The sequence below is a fragment of the Acinonyx jubatus genome, chromosome E3, assembly GCF_027475565.1.
Source record: "Acinonyx jubatus isolate Ajub_Pintada_27869175 chromosome E3, VMU_Ajub_asm_v1.0, whole genome shotgun sequence".
NCBI lineage: Eukaryota > Metazoa > Chordata > Mammalia > Carnivora > Felidae > Acinonyx > Acinonyx jubatus.
Window position 1 is genome coordinate 35017730 of NC_069398.1, and position 17918 is coordinate 35035647.

Genomic DNA, 17918 nt, shown 5'->3' on the forward strand with positions numbered 1-17918 from the left:
GCTGGCAGATGCTGCCAGCTAGGTTCTAATGCTGAGCTTTATTAGCTGGGTGGTTCGGGGAGGGGCATCTGTGACCAGTCTGCCCGGTTAACGCTGCCCTAATCCAGCCAAGAGGGAAGCTTGGAAACTCCCCCTCTTTCCCCGAGAAGGCGGTTCAGCAGCAAAGCGTGGGCTCCTCCGAGAAGGGGGGAGCACAACAGAAGGAGGCACCGGGCGCCCGGCAGGGGCAGTGAGAGGCCTGGCTTGCTGGGTCCAGCGCAGACAGGCTGAGCGAGGCCGCCCTCCCCAGGGGCCTTCTCAGGCCTGGCCCTACCTGGCCCTCAGAACCTCAACCTCCCCCAGGCAGGCCTCCCGCCTCCAGGCCTCCCCTAGATGCCTCCCCCAGACAGGCTGGCCGCACAGCAGCACAAAAGGTCAGCGGACGTGGTCTCTGTTTCCCGCTGCGCCACCAGGCCCGGCCCTGAATTGCACAGACGCTCTGGGGGCTGCGTCCTGCGCCGAGTGCTGGTACGCAGGGGGTGGGGGGGGACACATGGGGACGTGGCACCTGCAGGCAGATGTCTTGCGGGCCAGGCTTCCCAGACCCTCCGTAACAGGCGTCGCTGCATTTTCGAGTCCTCTGTACACCTTGCTCCTGGCTGACCCAGAAGTGACCCCCTTCATTCTTGGCTCTGGCCTTACTCTTTGGGGCTGGGGTTGGACCTCTCTTCCAGGAGGCCTTCCTGGGCCCCGCCAGCCCTGGAGGCCCAGCTCAGGGCATAACAATGACCACAGTGACTCACAAAGCCCCCACCTCAGCCCCTTTGTGGGGAAAATGGGAACGTCTCAGGAGCCCATGAGCTAAATGTGTGCAAAACGCTGCCGTAGACAGCAGTTCTTTGGAAATGCCAAAGTGCTTTGAGATCCAGAAAGCACGTCACTAACCCCGGCAGCCAACCTCCAAGATGGCCTCCAGAGACCCTCCCTGCTGGTATTTACGACCTCATACAGCCTCTTCCGACTCTGAGTGGCCTGGGCGACGACAGGATAGTGTGGAAAAGGCAGAGGGTGACTTCCCAGTGAGGCCACAAGGGGCAGGGACTTCCTCCTTGTGCCCGTGGGCCACCCATCCTGTCATGAAGATGCTCAAGTAGCCCATGGACACGGCCAGGTGAGAGGAGCTGGGGCCCAGCCAGCAGTGGCCGGTACTGATGCGTGGGCCGCCTTGAAGGAGGGGATCCTCTGCCCCAGGTGAGCCTTCAGATGACACAGCCTCCCGAGAGACCCTGAGGGACCGCCCAGCTAAGCCACTACCAACTAACTGGCCCCAGAAATTACGTGAGGTAACACACGCCGTACTAACTCACTAAACTGTGGGGTGATTTGTTACACGGCCATAGCTAACTAACACACAAGCCGATCGCTTTGTAAACCAAAAAATAACGCTAATAACAATGGTGACATGTCCTTGTAGGAGCTGTGGCTGGGGGCGCCTCCCGTGGGGGCCACCGTGATGGTGTCAGGTGGGGGCTTCCCTATGAACACAGGGCGCCAGCCCAGGTCTCACGCACCAGCAGCCCCCAAACTTACTTGGATTTCCCATCAGCCGCCTTCCCAGAGCAGGGGCCAGATGAGGGGCTCGGAAGCCCCCTCCCTGCCTCCCCCCCCCGATCCAATCATTGCCCCTGTTTGGACAGGAAAAAGGCCCTCACTGGTTTTCCCCAGTCCGCAGCTTATGCCAATAAAGTCTGTGTTCTCACTCAAAAACCCTTTCTTTCTCAGAAAGCTCTGCTCTTGCAAAAGAAATCCTCTGCGCTTTCAGAATATTGCCTCTGCTGTGAGTTTTTAAAAATTCATCCAGAAAGTCAATTGATTTCTTTGTTCTAGCTGTGTCTGCCTCCCCCGCGAGGCAGCTGGGGCCCAGATTCAATGGGCAGAGGCCACAGAGCAACAAGAAAACTGTGGAAAAGATGAAAACGTCTGTTATTAACTCCAAACTCTATGGTGCTCCGGCAGTACCCAGGCTGCTCCGGAGGTCAGGGCCAACCCCAGGAATCCCAGTGCTGGTGGAGCCGGGGCAGACGGGGTTCCTGCCCCCGCTTCACCTCCAGCTCGGAGGCCACCCTCTGGGATGTCAGCCTCACCCAGCGACACACTGTGCGCAGCCCAGCTGGGGGCACGGGTGTGGGCTGTAAACAGCCCCCGGGGTGTAGAGGTGAGGTGGGAGGTCCAGGCAGAGCTCCAACAGTAGTGGCCAGAGCAGGGTGTCAGGTCTGATGAGGATGTCAGCTCAGGGGCTTCCACACCATGGGCCTCTGCCCTGCCCCACCCAGGGAAAGATAAGCCTCAGGCTTCTGGAGACACCTGCCCTGCCCCCAGGGCATGAGTGGCCCCCACTTCTTCCTCGGGGTCCTGCAGATCCAGAGGTCAGCAGGAGGCTCCCACTACACAGAAAGTGAGGGACACCCTCTGGATGCCATGTTAATGTCGCTATGGTCAATAGAGGCCGTCTCTGGAACGTCCACTGTACTTGCCCTGTGATAGGGATCTCAGTTCCTGGGATCCGGCTCAAACAGGGGCAAGTGGCAATATGTGTCTATCCCAGAGTCAATGGGCATGAGACCCTGTCTCTGACTTGGCCCTTGTGAAACCAGTGTAACCCTGTCAGCCTAAAGTTTTGGTTGTCCTTGCATAGAAGTCAAGGAAAACCAGAGTGTAAAGGGCCCTAGGAGAGCAATTCATTCAAAAGTCTCATTTAAACACAGGGAAACTTGGGTTCTATAAGGCATTCCTGTACCTCAGTGTCCAGTATGGTTTGTGATCAGAAGGGGATGGGTAGATGGATGGGAAGATGGGCAGCACATGAAAGGATGTAGGTGGATGGATGGATAGATGATGAATGGATGGATGGATGGATAAATGGATGGATGGATGGATGGATGGATGGATGGAAGTTGGATGGATGGATGGATGGAAGGTGGTTGGATAAATGGATGGATGGATGGATGGATGGAAGGTGGAAGGATGGATAGATGGAAGGTGGTTGGATAAATGGATGGATGGATGGATGAGTGGATGGGTAGGTGGATGGATGGGTAGAAGGTGGATGGATGGATGGATGGATGGATGGATGGAAGGTGGTTGGATAAATGGATGGATGGACAGATGGATGGGTAGAAGGTGGATGGATGAATGAATGGATGGATGGATGGAAGATTTATGGATGGATGGATGGATGGAAGGTTTATGGATGGATGGATGGAAGGTTTATGGATGGATGGATGGATGGATGGTTGGATGGATAAATTGATGGATGGATGGATGGATGGGAACTCATAGCATTAGACATCTCCACTAAAATCCTGATTTTAGTCCAAAATACAAAGGACTTCTGGGGCACCTGGTGGTCTCAGTCAGTTAAACATCTGACTTCAGCTCAGGTCATGATCTCACCATTTGTGGATTCGAGCCCCATGTCAGGCTCTGTGCTGAAAGCTCGGAGCCTGGAGCCTACTTCAGATTCTGTGTCTCCCTCTCTCTCTCTGCCCCTCCCCCACTCATGCTCTGTCTCTCTCTCAAAACTAAATAAACATTTAAAAATTTCAATAAAAAAATATACAACGGGCTTATATGGAAATACAATCCAAGCCTGAGGGAAACCTCTTCCATGCACCTGACCCAGCTGAGCTCTTTGTGGACTGCAGAGAACAAGTGATGGCCCCCAGTTCCAAGACACCCGGTGGGTAATGCAACGAGCCCAGTGTCTCTGTTTGGGAGAAGACGAATGTGAGTGAATAGGTCAGGCAGTGGACACGGCAGTGGAGGGATCACCTCAGGGAAATGCAGGAGAAGCTCCTGGAAAGATCAGCGTGCCGGAGAGGACAGGATCAACTGCCAACTATTGTAGATCAGAGCAAGACTGTGCCAGATTTTGCTGTGCCAAAAATGGTTGAAAAAGAACAAAGGTGGAGCATAACAGGATGTGATTGCCAGACCAATTATAAAACTGTGGGAATCAAGACAGTGTGGTATCGGCATGTATACAGACAAACAGATCAATGGGACAGAACAGAGTCCGGAAAAAGATGCACACAAAAATGGACAACAAATTTTTGACAAGATGCAAAGGCAATTTGATGGAGAAAAGATGGTCTTTTCATCCAATGGTGGTGGAACATTTTGGATATCCATATGTCAGAAAAACGAGCTTTGATCCATAACTTACATTCTATACAAAATGTAATTCAAAATCGTTCATAGACGAACTGAGCCTGGGTGGCTCAGTTGGTTGACCGTCCAACTCTTGATTTCAGCTCAGCTCATGATCCCAGGGTCATGAGATTGTGCCACGCGTTGGGCTCTATGGTGAGTGTGGATGGAGCCTGCTTCAGATTCTCTTTCTCCCTCCCTCTGTCCCTTTCCCCGACTCGTTCTCTCACTCTCTCTCTCAATATATATATATACATGTGTATATATATGTATTTATATATATATGTATATATATATTTATATACATATACAAAAATAAATAAATAAACAAAATGACTCATAGATCTAACTGTAAAAATCCAGAATTATAAACGTTCTAGCAGAAAACATAGGAGAAAATCTTTGTCTTTGCTTAGATGAAATTGTTTAGCCACAACATCAAAAGAACAATCCATAAAATAAACATAAATAAACGTTAATAAGCTGGACATCGTTGAATGAGAGCTTCCTGCTCTCTAAAAGTCTCAGACAAGGAGAAAATATTTCCAAACCATGTATGTGACAAAGGATTTGACAAACTATGTCAAAAACATTCAATATTCCACAGTAAGAAAACAAACAGATCAGTTTAAAAAAATGGACAAAAGATATGAACAGATATGTCACAAAAGAAGATACACAAACGGCAAATAAGGACTTAAAAAGGTGCTCGAGGTCGATAGTCCTGGAGAAGTACAAATCAAAACCACAATGAGATACTTCTAAGCACTTATTAGAATGGCTAAAAGTTACAAGACCTACCATACCCAGTATTGCTGAAGGTTTAGACCAACCAGAACCTTTAAATGCTGCTGTTGGAAATACAAAATGTTTTAACCACTTCAGAAAATCATTTGTTAAAAATAATTTCTTAAAAGTTGGAAGTTTAAGGGATGCCTGGGTGGCTCAGTCGGTTAAGCATCCGACTTTGGCTCAGGTCATGATCTCGCAGTTTCTGGGTTCGAGCCCCATGTCAGGCTCTGTGCTAACAGCTCAGAGCCTGGAGCCTGCTTTGGATTCAGTGCCCCTCCCCAACTGCTCAGTCTCTCTCTCTCTTTCTCTCTCTCTCTCTGGGTAAATGGACACATAATAGTGACATATCCATTCAACGGAATAACACTCAGCAACAAAAAGGAATAAGCTATCAATATGCACGACATCATGAATGAATCTCAAGATTCAAAGATGCTAAGTAGAACTATCTGTGTTCACAAGTGACACGACCTTGTACATAGAAAATCCTAAGGAATCCATACACACAGAATGCATGTTAGAGCCAATAAACAAGTTCAGCAAAGTTGCAGGACACAGGATCAACACACAAAAATCAGCTGTATGTCTATACACTAACCACGAGCAGTCTGAAAAGGAAATTAAGAAAATAATTCCAAATTAAAGAATCAAGAATAAAACACCTAAGAATGAACTGAACCAAGGTGGTACAGACAGGCGCACTGAAATCCACAAAGCATTGCTCCAGGGAAGTAAAGGAGTCCTGAGCAGGTAGAGATACAGCCACGTGCACGGGTCGGAGAACTTGCTAATATTAAGAACTTGCTAATATCAATCAACACTCCAATTGCCTTTTTGCAGAAATGGACGGCAAATCCTCAGATTCATACGGAATTGTGAAGGGACCCTAAATAGCCAAAACAGTCTTGAAAAAGAACAAAGTTAGGGGGACTCGACTCATACCTGTCTGTTTCAAAACTTACTCCAAAGCTACAGTCAAAACAGTGTGGCACTGATCTAAAGAGAGACAATGATCAGCGAGACTCTGGGAAAAACCCATATGTCTGCGGCCAACTGATCTTCTAGAAGCCAGCCAGGACTACTCCGTGGGGAATAAATAGTCTCTTCTACAAAAGGCACCAGGACAACAGAAGTCAAGTTGGATCCCTACCTCACGCCATATAAAAAATTAACTCAAAATAAACTTCTAAAAGCTAAATAGAACAGCTAAAACTTTAAAGCTCTCAGAAGAAGAGACAGAGGCAAATTTTTATGACCTCGGGCTTGACAACGGTTTCTTCCATCCAACACCAAAACGGCAAGCAACAAAAGGAAAAATACATACATTGGCCCTCGTCACACTGTAAAAACTTTTGCGCATCAGAGGACCCCAACCAGGACAGTGAAAAGACAACCCACAGGCTGGGAGAAAATAGTTGCAAAACATGTGTCCGGTAAGGGTCTAGCACCCAGAACATACAGAGAACTCTCCCAGCTCAAGAACAAAAAGACAGCTTGATTTTGACCTTGACAACACGATGCTGAATGTAAGAAGCCACACGTGGAAGGCTACGTAATGGTAAGAGCCCATTTACATGAAATATAAATTTGCCTAAAATCCTGAAGACTTCAAAGGCCACACCGTACAGGATCCCCCTTACATGATGTCCTAGGAAAGGCAGAACTATTAACATGTGGGACGGGTCCATGACTACAGGGGCTGGAGGGACAGCAGGAGGGACCTTGGCTGCATTTGTGAAACTCAGAGGAATGGACACTAAAAGGGTGAACTCTACAGTCTTTAAAAAAGCCTTTTGAGGACAAGGTCATGAGGGTGAGGTCTGAATCCCAGGACCCCTGAGGAGCAGGAAAGGGATGACAATTCTCTACACGCTGCATGAGAGCTCAGACACCTGGGGGGTCGCAGGCAGGAGGGGCCCTTGCAGGTGGCCACCCATCTACACTCTGGGGGCTCATTGAGCATCACCGATGCCAAGACTAGTTTCTAAAAGTGGCCCCAGCATGACTTCTGGTCTCACGTGGTCTTCTGGATGAGTGTCCTTCCCCCCAAGAAGTGTGTCCACGCTGGTCCTGTGGAATCTGCCGGCAGAGTGCAGGGACACAGCCCACGGACCCCCACCCCCACCCCGGCTAGGGGCAGGCAAAGACGTGCCCCCGTGGGCAAGCGGTAGAAAGGGACCCGGGCAGGGTAAAGAGACACAGAAAGTGGAGGCCAGCTGTCCAGGGACAGCTCTCGGGGAAGGTGATGGAGGGTGACGGCTTCACGGGGCGTGAGGCTGGAAACCGGCCGCAGCAGGGGCTCCAGGTGCAGGCAGCAGGGGGCAGCCCTGAGCTGGGAGCAGGGCCAGGGGCAGCAGACCCTGAGGGCTGAGCACGAGGCACCTGCAGTGTTTGAGCAGGACCTGAAAGGAGCCAGGGTCCCCAGGGCCTCGGGTTTCTGTTTCCTAAAAAAAACTGGAAATGGGGCGCCTGGGGGCTCAGTCAGTTCAGCGTCCGACTTCAGCTCAGGTCACAGTCTCGAGGTTTGTGTGTTCGAGTCCCACATCGGGCTCTGTGCTGACAGCTTGGAGCCTGGAGCCTGCTTGGGATTCTGTGTCTCCCTCTCTCCCTGCCCCTCCCCCTCTCACGCTCTGTCTCTCTGTCTCTCTCTCTCTCAAAAATAAACAGTTAAAAAAAAAAAAAAGAAAAGAAAAAAAAATTTTTTAAGCTAGACATGAGATTTTAATGTATAATATCTCCCATTTTTAATCCTGGCAGTTAATTCTAATTTAAAAACAAAAGTGTGCTTTTCAAACAAAGGGCACGTCTGGGCACCGTTTGGGACCTCTGGTGACCTCAGCAGCCTCCCCCTACCCGAGCCCGCATCAAATCCTCTCAAGGTCAGAAGGAGACGCCTAATGCCCAGGGGCTCAGCAGGCTGGCCTCTCACCTAATCTCCGGGGAGGCTGCGAGGGACACGCCAGGCCCACGCCGAGCCCAGGGCAGGCCACACACGGGGCCCTTCTGTGCTCGGCGCCCTGCTGGCCCCCGGGGAGGGGCTGCTGTTCACCTCTCCCCACCCAGGCTCAACACCCCCAACACACACACACAAGCCTCCCTGGGATCCCGTTATCCGTTATCCCCCTGCCCTCCCCACCCCCAGCCCTGGGCCAAGGCTCTCGGGCTTCAGATCCACTCACAGGCCCAGGAGAGAGCAGGTGGGGAGACAGGCTGGGCAGGACCCCCCCCCCTTCCCAGGTGCCACATGCTGGACCGGCCTGAAGCCTATCTACCCTTCCTTCCCGCCTCGGAGGGGACTGGTCTTTCCTGGAGATTTAAGCCCAAGCTCTGGACAAAACGAGAAGACCCAGGAGAAGCAAAAAATGGACGCTGTGCAGAGCCACCTCTGGCCCCCGAGCTGAGGACAATTTCTGATTCCCCATGACCCTGCTGCCGGGAGGCCCCGAGACACCCCTTCCCCCGGAGGGCGGGAACGCGGCCTCAGTCCGCCTGAGCCCCTCGCGTCTCCTTACAGATTTGGGTCTGAGTTCTCAAATGTGCGCGTGTGAGTGGCTGGCTCTCCGTGCCACCTGCCAGGGGACATCGTGCTGCTGGCCCTTGGGCGTGGCCCCCAGTCCTCAAAGGCCCCCCAAGGCCTCCTCGTGCCTGTGGCCACATGGCCTCCAGTGGCTCTCTGTGTTCCTTCTCCTCCACTTTGCAGGCTGGGGACAGCGGGCCAGCCCCCACTGTGCCGGCAGGAGGGACCCCAGGCAGTGCCCCAACCCCCACAGGCCTGCACCTCCCCCCGCGCCTCCCCCCTCCAGACCCGCATCACCCCGAGCAGTGTGCCACAGCGTGCACGTGCTCCCCCAGCCCCAGAGCCCCCCCGGGGCTCAGAGCAGGTGACGGGGGCCCAGCCCTCTCTGCTCTAGACCCACCACCCTTACACTCCACCCCCACAATACTCCTCCCTGCACCCCGCCCCCCCAGGGCTGAGCTGTGTCCTCCCCCAGTTCACAGGTTGAGTCCCAGCGCCAGTGTCTCAGCATGGAGAGGCAAGGAGGGTGTAATAGATCACGAGGGTGATCTGAGAGGAGCAGATCAGGACGCAGACATGCACAGGGCGACGACCGCATGAGGACACGGGGAGAACACGACATGCACAGGGCCACGGAGAGAGGCCCCAGCAGAAGCCAGCCCTGCCCACGCCTGGGTCTCGCGCTGCAGCCTGCAGGACGTGAGAAAATTAATTTCTGTGTTTAAGCCGCCCCATCCGTGGTGGTCCGTTACTGCAGTCCCGGGGCTGACACCCCCATCCCAAGGCTGCAGGACCCCTGCCCTAGGCGCCTGCTGGGCGGCCCCTGATTGCTGTGAGCCAGGCCAGCGCCCCAGGCCGCTGTGGTGTGAGGCCTGGAAGCTGAGCGAACGGGGGCCTCGCCAGAGGTCTCCACGTGTCCCCTCCCCACCGGTAGGGCCAGCTGTCCTGCAAGGGGGGGGGGGGGGCGCCCACTGAAAACCCAGGGTCCCAGGGCTGGTCCCCACTCTGCTGACTAGAGCGAGCCCTAGCCCCGTGCCTCAAAGCTTTTCGGGGGGCAAGGAAGCTCATATCAGAGAACACGGACAACGGAACCCAAGTGTTGCCTGTCCCTTCCAAAAGTCAGGCTGCGCTTCCCGCTTAACGCTGTTTAGTATCTCGCACGCCCGTCCCCCCTTCCCCGGAATCACCCACCTGCCACCTCTTCCCGGCATCCCCCCCACTGACAAATGGTGTGGCCTCCTCACTGCTCTCTGCTTGTAGCTTCCCGGGCTCCTCCCCTGGGGCCGCCAGAAACTCAGATCACCCCATTTATCACGAGGAGGCACTGAGCCGACCAGACCGAGAGCGAGAAGGAGGGCCGCACAGAAAGGCGCACACGGGGCCGGCGGGGGCGGCCACGCCATCGGGAAGGGAAAGATGGATGGTGTAATAACTGCGTCGGGGGAACCTGGCGAACCGGCTGGGGAGGACTAAACGAGATCCCTACCTCGTGCCGTTACAGAACTCATCCCGGGAAGGCAAGAGACCTCAACGTGCAGGCAAACCTGTTTACGACCTCTGAGCAGGGCAAGTTCCTGAAACACACACGGAACACACAAGTCATGCCGGGGAAGATCGATCGATGCAACTAGAGCAAAATTAGAAAAGTCTGTGTGACAAAACACGCCACAAAGGAGGCACACGGACAGCGGCGGATACGCAGAAGAGATCACAACACACACCCTCGAACAGAGCGTTAACACGGGCGCGGCTGGAGGGCTCTTCCACGTCAGTAAGAAAGACGAGCCCTCGGCGAGCCCAGGAGGGAGGGGACCCGTCCTGCGCTCAGGATCGATGGGAAAATGCCAATTAAAGCCCCCACGAGAGGCCTCTTCACATCCACCAGGGCCCCTTGAAGACACTCGGGGCCCGGGGACAGACCCCCGCTCTATCGGGACCCTCCTGACCCCTGGAGGCTGCGGGGTGGCCGCAATCCCAGCGTGTTCCAGGTCACGAGCCTCGAGTTCGCAGGAGGAGAAGGGAGGCAGTGCGGCACCCACATGCCCGGCATCTGGGGGGTTGGAGCCTGCAGTGGGGGAGGGTCTCAGGCACTGAAAGGGGATGGGGGTCCGGGGTGGGGGCGGGGCAGGGAGGTCTGGGTGGGGCTGTTCACCACAGCCCGCTGGAGGAGGAGCTGTGCCCCCATCACCCCAGCGAGGAACCACCGCCTGAGGCCACTCTCAGGTGGGGAGGGACCGAGCCTGACTTCACACCCGCCCAGACCCCACTGCCCCCCAGGCCGGCCGGGGCACCACCCCTCCTGCAGGCCAGGGCCTCAGATCCGCAGTCCGCACTTCAGATCTGCTCACGCTGATTGTGCCCAAAACAGCTGGATGTTCACTCCCTCTGGGCAAGGGCGCCAGCTTCCCCGGAGGCTCGGGCCCCAGCCCTTGACCTCCCCCCGGTCTGACCTCCCCTCCAACCCAGAAGCAACCCCCAATGGGCTCTGGCTTGAAACCAGCCCCCAATCCCCTTCCCTCCTGCCAGTGGCCGACACCCTGGCTCTCTCCGGGTCACTGTGGTGGCCTCTCGCTGATCCCCACCCCCCCCTCCCCCCCCCCCCGCCTTCCGCCCTCCAGGGAGACGTCAGCTCAATCTTTCATAACACAGATCACGTCACTCCGCAGCTCAAACCCCCAGCGGCTTCTCGCCGGGCTCCCTACCCTGGCCCACCTACAAGGCGCTAACGACTTTGGCTTCCTTTTTCTGCCTCCCTGCCCTCGGTTCGCCAGGCTCCAGTGACCGCCGCGCAGGCCACCTCTGGGACCCGCACCCCATCTGTTTCCACCCCAGGGCCTTTGCACCGGCTGTGTCTTCTGCCCAGAATGCTCTTCTTCCGGATGTGCCGTTCTTGTGAGGGCACAGCCCTGACCATCCCGTTAAGTCACCTCCTATCGCGGGCGCCGCGTTGGGCCGTCGTCGGAGCACGTCCCGCTGCCCGGAACGATCTCTGTTGTTGGTTTCCTCGTTGCCCGCCTGTCTCTCCCGGCAGATAGCGCCGGGCGCGCAGCACAGACTCAGAGCACAGCCGGTGAATGAAGCAACCGTTTCCAGCTGCTCCACCCACCGGAAGCTGCCACCGCCCTACAAACCTCACTCCTCGGGTTTCGGCAGGGCCAGAAACGAATGGCCTCCGGAACGAAGGTTCGGGTGACCCCACCAGCTGCATGGGACAAGGCCGCCCTAACAGCCTCATTTCAGCCCAAGGGCCCTGCCTCCAGACTCGGTCACTTGTGAGGGACTGGGCATTAGGACTTGGACACACGGATTGGGGAGGGGACGCGATTCAGCCCCTAACAGCGGGCCCGTGTCCGCTGGCTCAGAGCAAGCACCTGGCCAAGCTGGACGAGTCCTTGTCTCTCCAGCGGGAGCCGCAGGGTGTAAGCAGACCTGGTCTGGGGGCAGACGGCGTGCTGCGTCGGGCTCTGGGCACCGCGGGGCCGGGACCGTGTCCCCTCCTGTCCCCCAGGCCAACGAGAGACCACCTGCTAACGGAGCCCACCTCGAGGGCCTGTGTCTCTCCCGCCATAGAGCCCAGGGCAGACCAGATGGCCCCTGGGGACCAAGGCTGGTGCGAATGTAGCCTCTGGGACCGTCTCCTAGCCCAGACCACCGCCCCTCACCCCGCTCCCCAGCAGAAAGGACCCTCGTGCCGAGATCCACACTGACCGGCCGGTCATCCGCCAAGCCCCCCTTCCCCAGCTGGCCATGCTCCACACCCACCCCTGCGGTGCCCGTGTAACCCAGCCCCTGCCTGGCGAAGCCCCGTTACAGCTCGTCAGCGCATGGCAGGTGCCCGGCACAGCCCAGCTCCCGCGGCTCGGACAACGGACAGAGCCGCCTGACCGGATCTGAGACACCCCTAATTGGGTTCCTGACGCCTGGGAAGCTGACGACGCACTCGGCTCAGTGGTAATTGGCACGGCGCCCCTGACGGGGCTACGTGAGGCAACTCTGGTGTTTGGCCATCATCAGCCGCACTGTGAGGCCCCAGTGGCCGGTCCCAACCCCCCGGGACCACCGCCCCAGACCCTGCTCCACACCCCCGGCCGGCTGGGCCCGAGGCGGCTCTGGGGGCTGGCCCGTCCCCTCTCAGGCCCCCACCCTCAGGGCTCATCAAGCTCCCTGGCGCAGAGGGGCCTCTCCCCTCCCTGGTCACCAGCGTCTGCTCCGTGGGGCGTCCGAGGGGTCTCATCAAGTGTCAGGGAAAGCCACCCAGAGCATTAGACCGCCTCCATCTGAGATGAGCGGCCGCCTCCTCTAAGCCGACCACTCTGGGCCTCACTCTCCTTGTGTGCAAAACGGGCTACACCACTGGCTCAGCCCTCCTCCCAGAGGCTCTCTGGTGCAGGCCCTCCCCATGCAGGCCAGGCCCCTGGAAAGACAGGGGAGAGTGGGAGGGGGCTAGGCCCTGCCGCCTGCCTCCTTTGGGGGGTCCAGGCTGGCCACGCAACCACAGCAGGCACTGGGGGCCACCAGGACAGCCCAACAGCAGGGGTCTGGGAGGAAGCCCGGGGCTGTCTGTGTCAAGATCAGGGGCCCCAGAAAGGGGGTACAAGCCACGCTGGCAGCCCCCAGAAGGCACCAGCACCATCCGCCACACTCCAGCCCTGGGGGCCCCGAGCCTGCCCGGTGACCCTGCCCTGAACCCACAAAGCTGGCTTTGTGGGCCTGATGCCCCGCTCCCTCCAGACCCTTCCCTTCTCCCAGGGGCCCACGAGCCCCCCCAAGATGTCCCGAGACAGAGGTGTGAGTGGGTACAGGGTCGCCAGCCCGGGAAGCCACTGCCGTGGCAATGAGACAGCTGGCTGATCACCTTCTCCGTCTGGAAACTCTTTCCTTGGCTCTGGGACATCGGCATCCACCCCCTCCCCCCCACACTTCTCCTCTTGACCCCCTGACCCTCTGTGCCCTCTCTCCACCCCCCACAGACACGACCAGCAGATGCCGGGCCCCTCGGGACCAAGACCCACCCATGACCTTGGCTCCAATAGCCACCGCCCCCTAGCGATGATCCCCACGTGGCTCTCCAGCCTGGACTTCTCTTTGGACACCAGGCCCCTAGGTGTCCTGCCAGCACCTCAAGTAAGACATACCTGAAATCCCCCCCTTTCCCCCCACGTCAGCAGACAGCACGAGCACCTCATCAGGTGATCAAACCAGGACCCTAGAAATCACTGCCAGGTCCCACCCTCTTCCCACATCTGCCAATGCCACCGAATCTGCCAAGCTGACCTTCTAAGTGTCCCTGGAAGCCAGTGCTTGCCCTGCTCCCCAGGGTTGGCGCAAGGCTCTCCCCGCTGCCCCCCTGGCCACAGTGAGCCAGGCACGGGTGTCTCCTGGGGAATCCAGCCCTCCCCGGGCCTGTGGAGTCTGGGTGGTGCTCTCAGCCATGGGCTCAACCCCCCCAAGCAGGTGGCCAAGTTGACCACTCGAAGAATCCACTCTCCCCAGGCTAAAGTGACCGGCTCAGGGACAGCACATGACCCCACCTTTTCCAAGATCTCTCTTCCAGAGGTAGTGATTCCCAGGAGGATAGAAGGTGGGGACTTCTGGCGGCCACTGTCCCCAGCTACAGCGGCATAAAGGACACTCATCCTCAGAGGGACTCAGAGGGGAGAGGCGGGGGAGGGAGGCGGGGAGAGAAAGACAGAAAATGACTGTGCGCTCAGATCCAGCCATGCCTGAAGCCCCGGTTAGCTGAGCCACTAGATTCCCCTTGTCACTCACACCTACTGGAGGCCAGCTCCCCTGGCTTACAAGCCCTGAGGGACATCTTCTACGACAGCCTGGCCCATCTCTCCGCCTCGGGAACAAACCCCTTGATCCAGTTTTGAGATCTTTCTGAAGCACAGACCTGATCTCCTGCCCTGCCTGTTAAACACCACCCCCAAAGTGCCCCAGCGTCCAAGACACCATCCGCACTCTCTCCCTGGCGTACTGTCCCCAACTGTCCCCTTCACGCCAGAGGCCCAGTTGGGAAGCAGTCACTTGCACCTCTCCGAGGACGCCCGGCCTTTGAACTGGCTGTTTCGTCGGCTTGGAGCATTGATGCCCTAACGCGTGCCCGTGACTTGGCCGACCCCTGGCTCAGCTTCTCATCGGCCTGCCCCGACCACCGGGCCACAGTGGGTTACAGTGGCCTCCACGCACCGCCCCCCTCCGCACGGCCCGTGGGTTCACCTCCTCACGGGACTCCGCCGCCCCCCACTCGTGTGCGCTGCGTGCACTCGGCACAGTCGTTGAACACTCCCAAGAATTACGGGCTCCGGAACCCAGCAACTCTGTGCCCACACCTTGGTCCCGCCCCTTCCTGGCCGTGTGACCTTGGGCAAGTCGCCCAACTTCTCGGAGCCTGGCCGCTCACCCATAAATTAGGAGTGATCGCCCCTGCAAACAGAACCATTTGCAGCTCTGGTTGAGATGCCGCTGGTAAGGCCCGGCCCCTAATTTGCGCTCCACAGCGTATTCTAAAGTGCTCCAGCCGTGTGCCCGGCACGTAGTAGGTATACAGTTCACACAAAGATGCTGCATGCAACTATGCCCCGAGTGCCCGCTTCTCTGGCTGAGCCTCTGCTCTCTTGGGACTTGGGGCCCGCGGCCCGTGAGCCCAGGCAGGATGACCAGCGGGAGCCCGGAAGGAACGCAGCACGGCCCCCGTGGACCCAGAGCGCTCGCTACGGGGATGAACGTGTAATCGCTCGTCAGAGTCTGCTGCCCCGTCCTTCCCTGTGTTTCCACCATTCCAAACGTCTTCTTTTTCTATTTCTGATTCTTCCTCTTTGGTGGGATTGCTCTGGCTTTGCCCATAATAAATCTCATTTTATTCCCGTAATTTACTCAAAGCTGGATAGTTTCAACATCATCTAAATTATTAGCCGTTCTGCCTGTTTGACGATATCTGCAAACATTCACCCGTGGATCCCCCAGCCTGTCCTTCAGGTCAGAAATGGACACGCTTCGTGGAGGCAGCCCCCAGACGGGTGCCGGGGGCAGGACCCAGGCTCGAGGGTGCCTGTCCACCCGGGAGTGACTGGCGACCGGCCTCCCCTGGATTGGAAGGGCAGGGGAGCGGGGCTCAGAGACAAGTGAGGGCGGGGAGGGGGCACTGAGGGGGGAGGAGGGGCCCCTCAAAGGTGACTGCTAGGGGGCGCCTGGGTGGCTTGTTGGTCGAGCGTCCGACTTCGGCTCAGGTCACGAACTCTTGGTTCGTGGGTTCGAGCCCCGCGTCAGGCTCTGTGCTGACAGCTCAGGGCCTGGAGCCTGCTTCCGATTCTGTGTCTCCCTCTCTCTCTGCCCCTCCCCCACTCTCACTCTGTCTCGGTCAAAAATTGTCTGAAACTCAGATGGGAAAGGAAATCAAAGGGGTGACTGGCCATGGACGGGAGGCAAGGAGGAGGCCCTGGCTGTCCAGGCCTGGCAGGCTCCTTGGAGGAGGCAGGGAGGGCTTCGGGTGCATAAAAGGAATTTATTATTTTTAACAGCTAACATTTATCAAGCATTTAGCAAGTGCCAGGCACTATTCTAAATACTCTGTGGGAAATAACGACTACCTTTAACAACCCTCTGAAGGTAGGCGCTGTTATGTTTTAGCAGCTTTACTGAGACACAGCTCGCGTGCCCTGCCTCTCACCCACTCAGCGCACAATTCAGCGGCTCTCAGTATGTCTGTGGGGCCGCACATCCAGCACCAACAGTCCGCTCTGCAGTGTTTTCCTCACCCCGAACAGACACCCCGCACTCCTGAGCCGTCACCCCCGCGCCCCCGTCCCTTCCAGGCCCGCAAACCGGCGACGCGCTGCCTGTGGACCGGCCTATTCTGGTCACGCCGCATCCATGGAGGGGGATGCCACGTGCTCTGTTGTGGCGGGCTTCCTTCACGGAGCACGTTTCCGGGATCCACCCCCGCTGAAGCGAGTGTCAGACGTCCTCCATCCTCTTTCCCAGGTAACACTCCGTCGTGTGGGCAGACCGCGTGGCATCGTCCATTCATCTGTGCGGGGCACTCAGGCGACCCACGTTTTGGCGGCTGTGCGCGTGCTGTGGTGAGCATGGGTGTCAGCGCGTTTCCATTGCTCCTGGGTGCGTGGAGCACTGGAACTGCCAGGTCACGTGGCAACTCTGTCTGGCCATCCGAGCCCCGGACTGTTTTGAAAGGAATCTATTTTGGAGATCCATGCCACGTCTGTGGGTCCCGGGAGACTGGGATGCCATTTTGTTCACATCCTCGTCCTGTGGCACCGAAGGGTCTGTCGTGCAAGCGTGAGTGAATGAATGAGTGAATGAATCAGTGCATGAATGAATGAGTGAACAAGTCAGTGCAAGAATGAATGAGTCAGTGCATGAATGAATGAATGAGAGCATAAATGAGGGCATGAATGAATGAGTGATCAAGTCAGTGCAGGAAGGAGTCAGTGCATGAATGAGTGAGTGAATGAATGAGTCAGTGCATGAATGAATGAGTGCATGAATGAATGAGTGAATGAGTCCATGAATGAATGAGAGTGAGCGCATGAATGGATCAGTGCATGAATGAATGAGTGCAGGAGTGAGCGAATCAGTGAAGGCATAAATGAGTGAGTGAATGAGTGAAGTTAGTGCATGAATGACTGAGTGTGTGAATGAGTGAGCAAATGAGTGAAGGCATGAATGAGAGGTAAAAGACTGAGTCAGTGCATGATGAATGAATGAATGTATGAATGAGTGAATGAGTCCACCCATGAAGGAAGGAGAGTGAAGGAGTGAGTGCATGAATGAGTCGGAGTATGAATGAGCATATGAATGAGTGAGTGAATGAGTCAGTGCATGAATGAGTACATGCACGAATGAGTGAATGAGTCCCTGCATGAATGAACGAGAGTGACCGAGTGAGAGCATGAGTCAGTGTATGAATGAATGAGTCAGTGCACAAGTGCATGAGTGAATGAGTGAGCAAATCAGTGAAGGCATGAATGAGTGAGGGAGTGAATGAGTGAATGAGTTCGTGCACGAATGAGTGAATGAGTGAGCAAATGAGTGAAGGCAGGAATGAGTGAGGGGTGAATGACTGAGTCAGTGCATGAATGAATGAATGAGTGTATGAATGAGTGAATGAGTCAGTGCATGAATGAATGAGGGAGTAAATGAGTGAGTGAACGAGTGCGTGAATGAGTGTGTGAACGAGTGCGTGAGTGAGGAACCCAAGGCACCAGGAAGAGGAAAAACGGAAGAAGGAAGGAGTCTTGCTGTTGGGGTGGTGAACCCGGCTCCCATGCGCCTGGCCCAGGTGAGACCCGGAGGGAGATCCGGGACCCCCGGCTCCCACTGGTCCCTGGACGCTCCCCGCCTCTCCCACATCGGGGCCTCACTCTGCTCTGGGGACTCAAGCCCAGAACCCCTGCCT

At 56.5% G+C, this 17918-nt stretch overlaps 1 long non-coding RNA gene across 1 annotated transcript; it reads left to right on the top strand.

Moving 5' to 3' along the window:
- On the top strand, positions 1–1848 carry LOC113594598 (uncharacterized). Its single transcript, XR_003415001.2, has 2 exons — positions 1–1230; positions 1762–1848. It is a non-coding gene; the product is annotated as an uncharacterized LOC113594598 (long non-coding RNA).
- Positions 1849–17918: the final 16070 nt, after the last annotated feature.